Genomic DNA, 15,207 nt, shown 5'->3' on the forward strand with positions numbered 1-15,207 from the left:
CGAGGAGAATCAAGCTCCAATTGAGGAAATTTGCCATGCCGCTACGTGGTCCAGTCCATCTCCATTCATACGGAACTACAGACTTGACATGTTCACCTCAGCTGAGGCGTCATTTGGGAGGAGAGTTTGGCGAGAGTCGTGACGAGCACCGTAGCCCTGGACAGTTCTTCTTCCCTCCTGAGTTCGACATAGCTTTGGCATGTCCTGTGCTGGACACTCCAAGCAGCGCATAGGAGAAAGACCATTGGCTTACTTGAATGGTCGTTCTCTAGGCGCTGTGGAGTGTCCAACCCCACCCTGGGTGTGGGGCCGCGAGGTGTGTTTGCCACTTATGTCTTGGACTTGGACTGGTTCGAGTTATGGACTTTTGAATCTTCGTTTTTCGAAACTGAGCCTCTGAGGCAACCAAGAGGCAGAGCTACAACAATTTTAAACTCACTTGGGCAGCAAGCTGAAGTTAACCCGTGCTTGGACACTCCGCAGCGCCTAGAGAACGACCATCAGGTAAGCCAACGGTCTTTTTAGATTTGTCAACGCATCCTTCTGGACAATTTATGAGAGTTACAATTGGGGCACATTGCTTTCCAGTTATTACTGCTCCTGTCCCAGAATCAGTCAGTAATATAGAAGTCAGACCATGTGTTTGGTCATCTGTAGATGTTGCAGTGTTACCTTTTTCTCTGTCTACATGTAATTTCTACATAACAGCCACTGGAGGTGGTTCAGGATGTGATATCATTGGTATTCCAATAGCCAATTACAGATTGCCACTCGGGCTGCAATGCACCTGATCAACTGTCTAGATCAGGGGTGTCAAAAGGGCGGGCAACACCCATCCTGGTTCCACAAAGACAAAAAAACTTTTGAATGCCCCTGAAGGCTCAGGAGGGCGAGAACCGGCCCTATGGCCAAACCGGGAAGTCTATTCCCAAACTACAGTTTGCTCGTAGGGCTGGTTTTTCACGCTCTGGAGGCTTCAAGGAAGCCTCCTGAAGGCCCCTGAAGGCTTCGGAGGGCAAAAATCAGTCGTACTGGCAACTGGAAGTTATAATTCCCGAACTTCCAGTTTGTCTGCAGGTCTGTTTTTCGGCCTCTGGAGCATTCAGAGGCCTTCAGAGGCTTCCCTGAAAATTCCAGAGGGCAAAAATCGCCCCTACAAGCAAACCGGAAGTAACTTCTGTTTGTCCGTAGGTCCGTTTTTTGCCCTCTGGAGCCTGGGGAGGGCAAAAAAACCATGCCAAAAGCGGAGGGGGGCCGCTGGTCAGGCGCACATGAATGCAAGTGGGGTGGGGCATACATAGCATTATGGGTATGGCACGCCTGCGCACGATCCCTCCTGCACTCCCCCCGCTTTTGACACGGAGCCAAAAAAGGTTCGCCATCACTGGTCTAGAAGCTTTAGGAACTTGGTGGAGATAAACAAACTGAAGTTGTTAGTTCAGAATCTTCTAGCATGTAGCCTGCCAAAATGATATTCAGCATGGGAAACACACCTCAAAAAGAACCTCCACAAATGGGCTGTCCTCCTAAATTAACAGCTTCTATACAAGCTGAAGCTCTTCTTTTTTTTAAATTGAAAATTTTAAAAAAGCTTTTACAAATATTACCTCCCCCCCCCCGAGCCCCCTCCCCAACTTCCCAGAGCAAATACAGGGTATAAATCTTTAACAAACATATTCTAGAATAAACTAAAAGAAAATTAGTATCATCTTTCATTTGTGTTTTAACCTCTCTTTTGTTAGGCTAACTCTAAACAGATTATATCATTCCTCACTTTTTCAGTCATAAACTATCTGGAATTTCTTAGTCCCGTATTATTTTGAATATAGTCAATCCATCTTCTCCATTCCAGTTTATATTTCTCATGTGAGTGATCCTTAATATATGCTGATATTTTAGCCATCTCTGTTAAGTTTGTTACTTTTAATGTCCATTCTTGAATAGTAGGCAAATCTTCCTTCTTCCAGTATTGCGCCACCAACAGTCTTGCTGCCGTTATTAAGTACAAAATCAAGTTAGTCTCTATAACAGTACAATCAGTAGTTATACCTAATAGGAATAACTGAGGGGTAAACTTTACCCTCTTTTACAAAATATTTTGCATAATCCACCATATTTTTATCCAGAATGCTTTAACCTTTTTACAAGTCCACCATATATGGTAATATGTAGCATCAACACAATCACAACCCAACATTTGGGTTGTAAATTTGGATACATGCAAGCCAATTTTTTAGGATCTAAGTGCCATCTATAAAACATCTTGTAGAAGCTCTCTCTCAAGTTTTGAGCTTGTGTGAATTTTACATTTCTTGCCCATATTTTTTCCCATGTATCCAGCATTATTGGGTCTTCAAAATTTTGTGCCCACTTTATCATAGTCTTTAACTAATTCTGTTTCAGAATCCATTTCTATTAATACATTATATAACCTTTTTATATGCATTTGACTTTGATCCTTAATTTGTTTTAGTAGATTGTCCTCATTTTGCGTAATACCAATTTTCTGATCTTTTTTCCATCTGGCCTGTAACTGTCCATACTGAAACCATGTTTGGATTACCTTTTCCTCTTTTAGTACATTCAAGGATTTTAGCTGTAATACACCTCTTTCCATAGTAAGAAGCTGTCTATATCAGGGCTGGGTTTCGACCGGTTCGCACCGGTCCCTGCGATCCGGTTGGTCGCCGAACCCAGAAGTAAGTAACTTCCGGGAACGGCGAAGCCCCCCCCCCAGCGCCCGCGCGCGCCCGCTCCTTACCCGGTTTTTTCTAATTTCGCGCTTTCCACGCATGCGCAGAACACCTGCGCGATCCTCCAGCAGCTGGAGCATCGCGCAGATGCTAGTATGCATGTGCGCGCCACGCGCGTGCGCCGCATGCGTGAGGACGCCGCCGGCCTCGTTCCAACCGATCGGTTGGAACGAGGCGAGAAACCCACCCCTGGTCTATATGTAGTTACATCCTGTTTTTGTGCTATACTTATGTTCTCTATTGCCCACATAGGTATCTTATCGTTTAGTTTATGTTGATATTTTTTTCAGACACGCAATAGAGCATTTCTTAAAATATGACTTTTAAAATTCTTATCCACCTTCTTGTCATATATCAGATAAGCTGAAGCTCTTCTTGAAGTATAATAATTGATAAATATCACTGATAAATATTTTCATCACCACTGAAGCTGAGTATTGCAATGTTCTTTAGACTGGGCTTAAAATTTAAAACTATAAAGAAGCCACAACTGGTGCAAATGCAATATTCCATCTATTAGTGGGTGCCCTATATCACTGGTTTTGTGAAAACTACACCGTAAGGCTTCCAAGTATAAAAGGCTGATTTTGATCTATAAAGTACTTTATGGCTTGGCCTTCTATGGGGTTGCGTATTTCAGAAGGAACTAATTCACCTGTTCTGAAAGGGTATGTTGAGTGTCTCCCTCCACCACCACAGGTGAGATAAGGAGTGGGGTTTGAAGTTCCATTTTTCTAGCTCACCTTCGGTATTATAGAACTTACCTTGAATATTCAAATGATGTCTCCCCCTAACATTTTTGGGGAAATTGTCAAAAGTTGCTTTGTTGGGGACATGTTTTTTTGGTTTTACATTAGTAACCTGCAAGGACTTTTTTGTTAAGCCAGCAATATAGAAATACCATAAATTAAGACAGCCAATTAGAGCAGAAATTAGAAGCGTGATCCTCCAGATGCTACAGGATTTCTAACCCTTTCACCACATTGGCCATACTGGCTGTGGTTAATAACTTTTGTTAACAAAAGTTCTGTGCCCGAAGGATATGAAATATCTATAGCATTATTTGCACATAAAAATAAAAAGTTCAATGATGAATGAATTCCAGTTGTAATCACTGATGTATCTTTCAGAAATTTGCAAGTTTTGTACCATTATCAGTTGATCTCTTGCAAGAAGCCTGAAGTTTATAACAGAAATTATATTGGTGTCCAGCAAAAATATAGAATACCTAGAGTCCCAGGACCAGGCGATCATTCGTTTGCGCTTATATAACAGAAATTGGCCGTCACGAACAGAGTACAGGTAGCAGAGGGAGGAACGCAATCCCGCATGTTAGATTTACTTAGATGGCAATCATACAGACAGAAAAGATTGCAATCTCCTGCTCCGGACTTGATCTACACGTACGGCGGATATTTGTGCCTGAAGCTGTTTTGACTGGTTCCCTCCATATACATCCATAACAAATCCAAAAGCAGACGAAAAAAGGTAGCAGGTATTGCTTGCGTGGAACAGGTTCAGTTCTAACCTTGGAGCATTCTTCCCAGATTAATATTGAAAAGACTAACTCCTCCTCATTCAGTTCGTTCCGAAAGAAATCCACTTGGATGACGGAAACTAGCGACCCCGTTCTTCCATCAAGCGCTAATGACCACGAAAGAAATCCGTCTCGGAATTTATATCACAGAATTGGGAACGGAATGAAGCAGCAGTCGCCAGGCGACCAAGCTCCGCCTTCGGCCATGCCTTTCTCCCCTCTCTTCTCAGCACCGATTCCCGCCTGGCATGGGCGGGGACTCTTGTGGAGTGATTGACAGTTGCTATAGTAACAGGCTCTTCTCGTCGCCATTTTGTCAGTTGGGCTTTTTTAAAAATAATTTTTCTTCCCGCCCGAATTATAACTTTACGTGGATTATTTTTTTCTTCAGATTTCGGTGGCGGAGGGGCACCTTCCCTTTGGACAATTGCATCGAGACGAAGCGGAAGGACTCCGGATGAGCGCGTGTGCGGTCTGAAGTGATCCGAAGCGCAGTTCCTGAGAAGCCGGCTCGGCGGCGGCGCTCAGAAGGGGGAGGAGAGCAGGCGGCTGGCTGGCTGGCAGCAAGCAGGCAGGGAGGGGGCGCGAGTGAGTTCCCGGGGGCTCTGTTCGGCGCTGCGCCGTGCTCCCCTCTCGCCCGTGCCGCTCTGACTCTCTCCGCTCTCCCTGGCCTGGGCTCAAGCAGCAGCTCCTGAAGCCGACACCACCGAGCTCTGCCCGTGCCCCGCTGCCGATCGCTGCGCAGGTTTGGAACGCGCGCCATTTTGTGAGCGATAGAAAATCTGCCCGGCCAGGAAACGCCGCGGATCCGCCCGCCGGGCCGGGCTGCCCTCCTCCAGGAGAGGGAGGTGCGCGATTGGCTCCGCTTCGGGGCCAAGGCCCTGCTCTCTTTTGCACGGGCCCCGAGCGTGTCGGTTGAAGTGATCCACGCCGGGTGAGAAAGACTGCGGAGAGGCTGCTGGGTTGGGCCGCTGGCTGAGGAGGGTAATGAACTGAACCCACCCGCCGCTGCCGCCACTCACTCCCCTCCTAAATCCCGAGACAGGAGGGAGGCCTTGGTCAGCACAGGACAACTGCGGCAGCCCGGACAGTAACCAGAGGCGGCCACCGCCCCGATATACGGTAAGTGGTAGAGCCTCTACAGTGGGCCGCCGGCTCAATGGCATTGGGAGAGAGGGGCCGCTGCCATCTTGAAGAGGGAGCCTGGGCCGCTTCGGTGGTTAAGCAAACGAGGAGGGAGGCGACCTAGCGGAGGGAAAACCAGACACCGGTGTCTTGTTGCCCTTTTATTCCGGTTAGCTTTGCAGGAAGTTCTGTTCTAAGTTGTGAAGGTGACGCTGAGGCTTTTCCCACCTGGGTAATGGATTGGTTCTGGTAACTCGGCGTTGCTCTTACCTGGCCCAAGGTGGTGGAGGAGGAGGAGGAAGAAGTTCTGCGCTTTCCGCAACCTCTCGGGCAGGTAGGCAGAAAAATCGGCAGGTTTGAATTAGCACCTGTTATAAGAAGAGACCAATGTAGGGACTAGTCTGTTAACCTCCTAGGTACTGGTATAATCACTGCAAGTCTTCTTATTTTTATTCATCTAGGGTCATTGCAGTATATGCGTATTGTAGAGTCTTAATTTTAATATAAAAAGAACTAAAATAAAATAGATTTAGTATCAAATATCAGCTAAAAAGAGAATTTCACTGGAATAAATGCATTCAATTGATTTCTAAAGTACATTTTATCTTGAACTACACCTACTCAGATAAGCATTGATTTCTACAGAATTCTGTAATAAGACTGGACATTCCAGTCAAATCAGATTATTTCTCCATGGAGACTAGGTTATTTATTATACTTTCATTAACTTGCCACAAAACACAAAATATACTTTTATCTTCTGTAAACTCTAAATCAATACTCCATGGTTTTGTCTAACTACATATACTAAATATATTGTTTAACTACACATACTGTTTTATATAAATTCTATCCCTGGATTCCACATAAGCAGAAATTGAACACATTAAGGATACACTTATCAAGAAGCAAATCTTGTTGAAATGAACAAGTGAAATTAACATCTGAATATGAATCCTGTAATCCTGTATCTTGATTTCCAAATAATCAGTTTTTTGATTAGAACAAACATTGAACCTCTTCTGGTGTAACTTCATAATAACTGATTAGGACTATGGGAGAGCAGTAGATAATTGATTAGGCCATGTAAAAAGGATTCAATCTCAATTCCAAACAGTTGTATGTGTGTAGTTGTTTTCATTCTGAATAATTTGCTAAAAGAAGTTACTGTAGCACAATAATCATTTTATGATATCCTATATTACAGTAGCTTGAAAGTAAAATTTTAGGATGGGTACATTGCATTGTATTTCTGGTTAAAAAGAAGTCTAGGAAGTGGTGTTCTTCTGAAGTGTATTGTTGGAAAATGTAGGTTTTATTGCAGTAAATATCTTGTATAAAATTCTGTGCAATTCAATATTTTAAGTCTAAAGTTGACTTAATTATACTTCTAAAAGTGCTATGTCAATGGCATGTACTATTGAAAATTACAGCTATTGTAATTCTCAAGATCAGTCCCACTAGTTAGAGATTCATCTTGCAGTTCTAAAAATAGTATACTTTATTAGATTTTTAATAAAATTATGAGTTTGTTCAATTTAGGCTTACTTGGTTTTGAATTAAGTTTATAAATTATAAATTCTTAACATATTTGTTTTACAGAAATGCAAGAAGGAAAAGGGGTTTGCTGCTAGGATGTAGAATCAGTGTATTATAGTTTTATGTGTGCCTACTTAGCAATAGATCAAACTTTTAAAAGTACATTTTTCTTCATACAGATCGGAAATTTATAGGATTGAATTTATAATATAAACTTAGACTATCTTCCTTTAAAGTAGTGTTTTATTTTATTAGACAAAAATGCTTTAATATTGTTTTGAAGTATGTAAAACAAGGCATGTTACAGTGAAATGTAAGTAATAACTCAATTCCTTTTAGACTTCCTAACTAACTTTGCCAAAAGTTGCTTTCCAATTGGTTATTTATTATATATATATAATGAATGACTTGCATATTAAAAGATTTGTTGCCTATATCTTACATTGTTCAATTATTTCATTAGTGTAATCTGGGAGTCCAATGATTAATGGATATATTAAATTTTGGCCCTGTCACTTTATGCAAATATTATAATAAATGTTCTTTATGTTTGGAATATGTGATACATAACTATGGAGATATGTGTAAGAGTAAATTAAGTCTTCAGAGTTAAAAGTTCCTCCTAGTACAGAATAATATGATTAAATGCAGAACATAGATTGATATTGATGCTATATTGTAGTACCTGCACTTGCTTAGAAATGCTCTTAATTGTGAGTGATGAAATAAGAAATCATTTTTATATGGGAAATGTTCAAAGAAAATGTTTGTGTATCTATAATATCTACATGTGTGTATATGTTCATACAGATCAGGAATTCAAATTATTACAAATTTATACAAGATGGAATAGTGACAGACGTTATTCAGAGGCCAGCCTAATATATTTTTATTCTGAAAGTAAGTCTTGATGAATGCACTGGTCTCTTCCCTCTCCCTGTAAAAATGCATGATTTATATTGAATATTAACTGCACAATTCTGTATTTGTCTTTTCAGAAGTGATTTTATTTGTAATCAGAGATGTTTATTTTCTAGTAAATGTGTAATGTTGCATCCAAGCAGGGCAATCTTAAAATTTCTGTTAGAGTGTTCCAAATTGGGGGAATCTAGCAGAGTTTTTGCAGCTACATTTTCCTATTTGAGATTTTACCTGTTTAATAATTTACAGGAGAAATCTGACAATGCTGGGAAGTGTAAGACTGCAATCTAAATACATTTAAAAAAAAATACTTATAATAATTAAATGGCTACTTACTCTTGTATTACTTTCAAAACTTAGCTTGACAGCCTAATAGGCATGATGTAGATTGAGGCTTTTATATTGGTTATTTATAATACTTATCTTCTGGTTCTTATAAAATATATAGTCAAATAAAGTTTCTTTTATTTAATTTGACATTGAATATGAAAATATGAGGCAATGAAATAAGTTAATTTTTCTATTATTTTAATTTTTGCATGAATACTTCTCTATTTAGAATACTTTAGTATTTTCTTTGATGTGGAAGTGTGTGCTATACCTAGCGAACAGGATAGATTGCAGAATTTATGCATCACAATTTAAAATTCTGTATAAACCTAGTTAACAGTAAACTAAGTTGAATACACTTAGTTGCTTTTCTGGAGAATGAATTGTCGTTATTTATTTAATGTACTTATTTGTTTATATCTTGTGTTTATTATTTTTACAAATAGCTCAAGATAGTGAATATATCCAACACTCCTTTTTTACCTCCTATTAAGTGGATATAGGGTTGCAACCATATTTAAAATTTGGAATACGTTGTTTACTGTAATTGTTTGTAAATAAACCATATGAAATTTAGTTTTGTAAGCTGATTCTGAAAGGGGTAAATTATTTTCACAAATACTTTAAGTAGTGTTGGAAAATAAATAAGTTTGTTGAACAAGATATTTCCTGTTGTCTGAAAGAGTCATATATTTTAAATTCTGAATTTTGAAAACTGAGTATAATAATTACTGTTAGGATTCTGTAAAATAAATCAAGTTTACTACAGAATCAATTTCACTTTTAAAGTTATTGCTGATGTGTGTCTGTGTCTGTGGTCTCAGGAATGACTTTCATCATCAGAGGCATATCCCTGGTTTGTATCAGTCTGCCTTGCTATACTTTTAAATTAGCTTCAACCTTTGATTCAGAAGTGCTGTATTATCTTATAACTGCAGGTGGTCCTCAACGTACAACATTCATTTAGTGACTGTTCAATGTTACAAGGGCACTGAAAAAGTAACTCGCGACTGGTTTTCATACTTACAATTGTTGTAGCATCCCATGGTCATGTGATCAAATTCGGATGTTTGGCAAGTGATTCATATTTATGACAGTTTCAGTGTCCAGGGTCCTCTTGATCACCTTTTGCAACCTTCTGACAATCAAAGTCAATAGGGAAGTCAGCTTCATTTAACTGTGTATTAACTTAACTGCAGTGATTCACCTAACAACTGTGGCAAGGTTTGTATAAAATAGGGTAAAACTCTTGTTTAGCAACAGAAAGTTTTTGCTTCATTGTGATTTTAAGTTGAAGACTACCTGTAGTAATAAAGTCTTCGTGAAGATTGTATTTCATGTAAATTCAACTACAATAATGCTAGTTGAGGGGGAGATTTTTTGAGCTTGAGCAGAGCTGCTTTGAGCATTTGAAAAGCTGCAATTTGGACCATTATGTTTGAAAGGACATTATACTGCTGACAAGGGTCAGGTGCAACAAAGTGTAGTATATTCCAATAGTATCTGCTACTATGACTAGTATATACTATTAGTAATAGTTAAAAATAGAAGAGAATAGATTGGAAAAGAAAATTAAACCTATAATATGATTTTGATCAATTAAATTTTGAATAAATCATAAAAAATAGAAAGTGTAAGTTTTCCTTTGACAGATATTTAATACCTCAGCTCTAAATACTTTTTCTTATAATCAATCTGTAGCTTTATCATAGAGATTTTATTTGGAGTCTCTATAAAGAACTCAGTTGAACAGTGTTTCCCAAACTTTGTTCAGAATAGAGTTCCACAAGAATTGAATAATGATTGTATGAAAAAAAAATCATTGGTTATGTGGCTTCTTGGCAACTGTGTCAAGAATCTGTTCTAGAATTTCCTGTCCCACCATAGAGACACAATGTGATTATTGGTGCCCATTATTAATGTTCTTTGTGTGATCTGGTCCAGTCCAACGGTTCTAAAAGTTGAGGTTATGGTCTTTTGGCAAAGACAGTTTGCTCAGTTTGGTTACTGAGTAGACACACACACATACACAGACACACACACACACACACACACACACAGAGAGAGAGAGAGAGAGAGAGAGAGAGACACAGAGAGAGAGAGAGATGTTGCAAAGAAGACTGGTTGCTGCCATCTCATTTACAAACTTCTCTTGTGAAGCAGCATCAGTAATACTCTCTCTTTCCAGTGTGCAATAAGGATCTGGTACATACATTTGATCAAAAGTACATGCATTGGTTTGAAAATGACTTTTTAAAACATTTATTACTGTCTTATTTGTGAATGATTGCTACTGAAGAAGTTGCTAAACAAGGACTGATTGTATTAGCAGTGCTGTTTTAGAGAATCTGCATGATTTCTGCTTTGCTCTGTTTAGGATATTTCCCATGGACAAAGAGTAAGATAAAGGTAAAGGTTCCCCTTGCACATATGTGCTAGTTGTTCACGACTCTAGGGGGCAGTGCTCATCTCCATTTCAAAGCTGAAGAGCCAGCGCTGTCCAAAGACGTCTCCGTGGTCATGTGGCTGGCATGACTAAAAGCCGAAGGCGCACGGAGCGCTGTTACCTTCCCACCAAAGGTGGTTCCTATTTTTTTCTATTTGAATTTTTACATGCTTTCAAACTGCTAGGTTGGCAGAAGCTTGAAGTAACAGGAGCTCACTCCGTTGTGCAGCGCTAGGGATTTGAACCGCTGAACTGCCGGCCTTTCTGATCAACAAGCTCAGTGTCTTAGCCATTGAGCTACTGCGTCCCTATGACAAACAGTACTTGAGTGAAAAATATATTTGTAATTGTTGTTAGACCAGCTTGCTTAATAGCTGTATATTTGAAAATCAAACTTAATTTCTAATGCTCAACTGAAGAAACTTTCACTAAATGAATTTTGGAGCAACCTAATTCAAGAGTGTACAGATAGTCCTTGACATAATAACAGTTTGTTTAGTGACCATTCAAAGTTAAATGGCATTGAAAAACGTAACTTATGGCCGTTTTTCACAGTTACAGCCTTTGTAACATGATCAAAATTCAGATGCTTGGCAGTTGACTCATATTTATGATGGTTGCAGTTTCCCAGGGTTGTGTGATTCCTTTTTTGCAAACTTTGACAAAGTCAACGGGAAAGCAAGACTCACTTAACAATTGTGTTACTAACTTATCAACTGCAGTTATTCACTTAACAACTGAGGCAAGAAAGGTTAAATGGGGCAAAACTCACTTAACAAATGTCTCAGTTAACAGCAGAAATTTTGAGCTCAATTGTCAAGTTGAGGATTTACCTGTATAATAAAATTTGCAGCTTGAATGTTTTTCATTTATATTTAATATAAATACATGAAATAGGATTTTCATATTTTCTTCTGATAGGAAAAAAAAAAGAATTCAATTGACTTAATACTAAAGGATTCAACTTTCCATTGTTACTAGTAACATTAAGTGGCTAGTGATCAACTGAAGTAAGAACAATCATCATCCTGTTCAAAATGAATTGTGCAAAAAATATGGAGTCAACACTGCATTCTTTTTGAAGTATCTGTTGCGAGGAAAAGTGCTTGTAAAACTAAGGTTTATAATGTTAATCACTAATTCAAGTTTTTCTTCGTAACTTGATAATTCTTTAACATATTCTATTCAAAATTTTCATTACAAAAATCTGTTTCTGAATTAAAATGTACAGGTAGTCCTCGGGTTATGACCATTTGTTTAGTGATGGTTTAAAGCTAGTCTTTGTAGTTCACACTGTCACAATGTTCATGCATCACATGATCATGTTTTGTGATGTTCTCTACTGAATTCCCAGAAGCAAGTCAGTGGGAAGACTGCCAGGATGTTGGTAGTCATGGTCATGTCAGATCCCCATTTATTGACCTGTGTGGTTCTCATCCAGATATGGGCATCCATGACTGCGAGGATTGCTATTGCTAAGCAACCTGGTCATGTGATATCACACTTTACAACTGTGTCAGTTACTGATAGTAGTTCTAGTCCCAGTTTTCATTATAATTCATGGAGTACTCTTACCCGTACGAGTTTAGTAATTTATTAGACGCTCCAAAATTCTCTGTTGCAAAATAAATTTAGAACCACTATATTTTGGTATATTAGAATAGAATAAGAATAGAATTCTTTATTGGCCAAGTGTGATTGGACACACAAGGAATTTGTTTTTGTGCATAAGCTCTCAGTGTACACAAAAATACATTCATCAAGAATCATAAGATACAACACTTACTGATAGTCATAGGACACTAAATAAGCAATCAAATCATTATATTGATATTAACTATCAATTCTAAATATGTTTACTTGACATGAACTGATAGCCAAACATGCTTACTTAAAACCTTATGAAACTGAATCTAATTAAATTCTGAGTAATGTATCATTGAATTTCTCTCACATGAAGAAGTTATGCACATAAAAATTTTTGGGCTACATGACAAGAAAAAGTGATGATCATGATAGCAGTTGATATTTTTAAAATTGATTAAATTCAGAGATACAAAATAATTCATCCAAATAAGTGTGATGAGAGTGTTTCAGATTCCAATACTTGTGTTTCATACATCCTATTAGACATAGTCATAGAAAATAGATTGATCTGCAGTTCTACTAAAGACAGTTAACTGATCTTAGTTTTCAAAAGAAAAACAGTACAGATTATCAATTTTAGCAGAGCTATTGCATCTATAGAAAAGAGACACTGGAATAAGTAAACATTTGGTCTGGGATAACAATACTATGTAATAGGTATATTTGGGTTACAGTTTGAAATATTCTATGTGTTTAGAAACGAAATTAATGTGTTAATGTATGCTAACTGAAGAAGAAATAAAATTTGATTATGTGTCATCAAGTTTCTAATTCTTAGTGACCACCTATGTATTCTAACAGTCTGTCCCTAATCTGGTCTTTCAAAAGTGCCAGTCATCACACTGTAAATGAGTCCATCCACCTTGCTACTAATTGTCTTTTTTCTTCTATCTTTCCTAGCATTAGAGCCTTTTCCACAGAACTAGGCTTTGCATAATGTGTATGAAAAATAGCATAATGTCTCATTTGTGACTCAAATGGGAACTAAGGATTGATTTGTTCAGTGACCCATTGGTTTGTTTTTTTGGTATAATATTCTCAGGAGTCTCTTCTAACACCAAAGTTCAAAAACATCAATATTTTCCGGAGCGAGGGACAGGAGGCTCCAGTGGATGGTATTGACACGCCCATTTGGCCACGAGACTGGGATGAAGCTGAAGACACGCCTCTGTGCTCCATCCTTTCTTCACTTCATCTCAGTCCGGCTAAAAGACAAAACATATTTTTAACTTCTCCTGCGATTTCTATCTCTACTGGAACTTCCTTGCCTCTGCAGCCACCATAGCTAACTCTCTGCTCTAACCTGTAAGGTGGTTTTCCTTTCTAGCCACCAGGCAGTGTTACTTTGTATCCTTGGGATCGGAGAGAGTGCTGAGGTTGCAGCAGCCATTTCTGCCTTTGCCAAGCATGTGGCGCCGATCCCTGGGGGTTTTATGTGATTGGGAGGCTAGAGGCTAGCGATTCCCAGCCCAGAGGGGCCCCCCCATCTCACCAATGTACTAGAAATTGCTTCGGTGGCTGGATTCGAGCTGCGGAGAGCACGGAGCGCTGGGAAGAACATGAAGTTTTTTGTTTTGAACTATGAGCACGCCGCAGAGCGGAGGAGAGCATGCGAAGCAACCCAAGCCAAGGCGGCAGCCCCCATACACACCATTTTCGGTGCTAAGGCAGGGGATGCCCAGAAGGGGAGAAAAGAGAATTCATCCAGTTTGTTTTCTCCTTAACTGTTGCAGCGGAAGAGAAGGAGAGCCAGGAGGCTGCGCAAGGAGGGTAAGTAGTTTTTTTCTTTATTTTCCTTATTCCCCCACATGGCCAAGATGGCAGAGGAGGCAGGGGGGTCTCTTTCTCCCCCATGCTCCCCTGGGGAGGGACCTTAAACCAGGCAGCGACCCACTGTTTCTGCTAGGGCCCTTAAGGCTGCAAACCCCCGCCCCTCTCATGCCACCCAGAGGGACGAACTGAAGAGGCACAAGGCTCTCTGAAAGACCTTTTGCATGGCTGAAAAACTGAGGGCCTTGCAAGGTAGGCTTAGCGCCTCGTCCCCCCTCCGTTCCAGATCCCCATTTAGGGGCGAGTTCCAGCCTGGTCTCCCTTTGGATTCCCCACAGAGATTTTTGGGGGAAAGGTCTCCTTCCCCTCCCCTTTCCTTGGAGGACCAGGATTTGGACTTGGAAGATTCCTGTGCCCAAATGTATCCTAGAGAGGATCAGGCCCTGCCCAAGTCCAGTTTAGCTCCCCAAGCTGGGGTAGCTCAGGAACCAGAGAATTCCGGCTGGGATTCTCTAGATGTAGATGATCTGCCAAGGGGGTGGCAAAATCTCATTGAAAGAGCAATTGCTTCTGGAATTGCACATGAATTGCAGGAGCAGACTGCTCAGTCCTTAGCACCAGATCAAGGTGGGAATCCTAGGGCCAGCTCATCCCAGGCTCGGCCTCCATCCAATCCCATGAGCCACCCTACCTTTCCTTCCCTCATTAGTGAAGGTTCAGTAACGGGACAGACCTCAGAGAGATCCTGACGTGTCTGAGGATGAGGAGGATGACAAGCTGGAAACTCTGGCCTTTACTGGACTATTCCCCCCAAATTTATTCCGGTCTCTTCTACGCAAAGCGCGTGCTACTGCACAGGTAGGAGAGGAGGGGGGGGCTAGATGGAGCTAGAGAGGGGGCCGAGGAAGGCTCCTCGGATGGGCCTGCAGCAAAAAGCCCTGGGGTCCTGTCTTTTCTGAACCCAAAGTGGTGAAGGAAGAGATTCCTGCCCTTCACCTCTTCCTGGAAGTAGTCAAGAAGCAATGTGAAAAGCCCACCGCCTTCCCAAACCCTGGCAGTAATGACAGACGTTTTTATAACATTGAGCCAGATTTTTCCCAAGCATTACAGTTACCAGCCGTGGACCCACTTGTGGTGGC

The 15,207-nt window shown here is 40.2% G+C and overlaps 1 protein-coding gene across 1 annotated transcript in view; it reads left to right on the forward strand.

Moving 5' to 3' along the window:
* Window positions 1-3,038: 3,038 nt before the first annotated feature.
* Window positions 3,039-15,207, forward strand: part of DYRK1A (dual specificity tyrosine phosphorylation regulated kinase 1A) — a 145,475-nt gene continuing 133,306 nt past the window's right edge. The window contains 1 exon segment of the mRNA XM_032219531.1: window positions 3,039-5,412. The gene's annotated coding sequence lies outside the window, so the exon portion shown is untranslated.

The sequence above is a fragment of the Thamnophis elegans genome, chromosome 6, assembly GCF_009769535.1.
Source record: "Thamnophis elegans isolate rThaEle1 chromosome 6, rThaEle1.pri, whole genome shotgun sequence".
Lineage (NCBI taxonomy): Eukaryota > Metazoa > Chordata > Lepidosauria > Squamata > Colubridae > Thamnophis > Thamnophis elegans.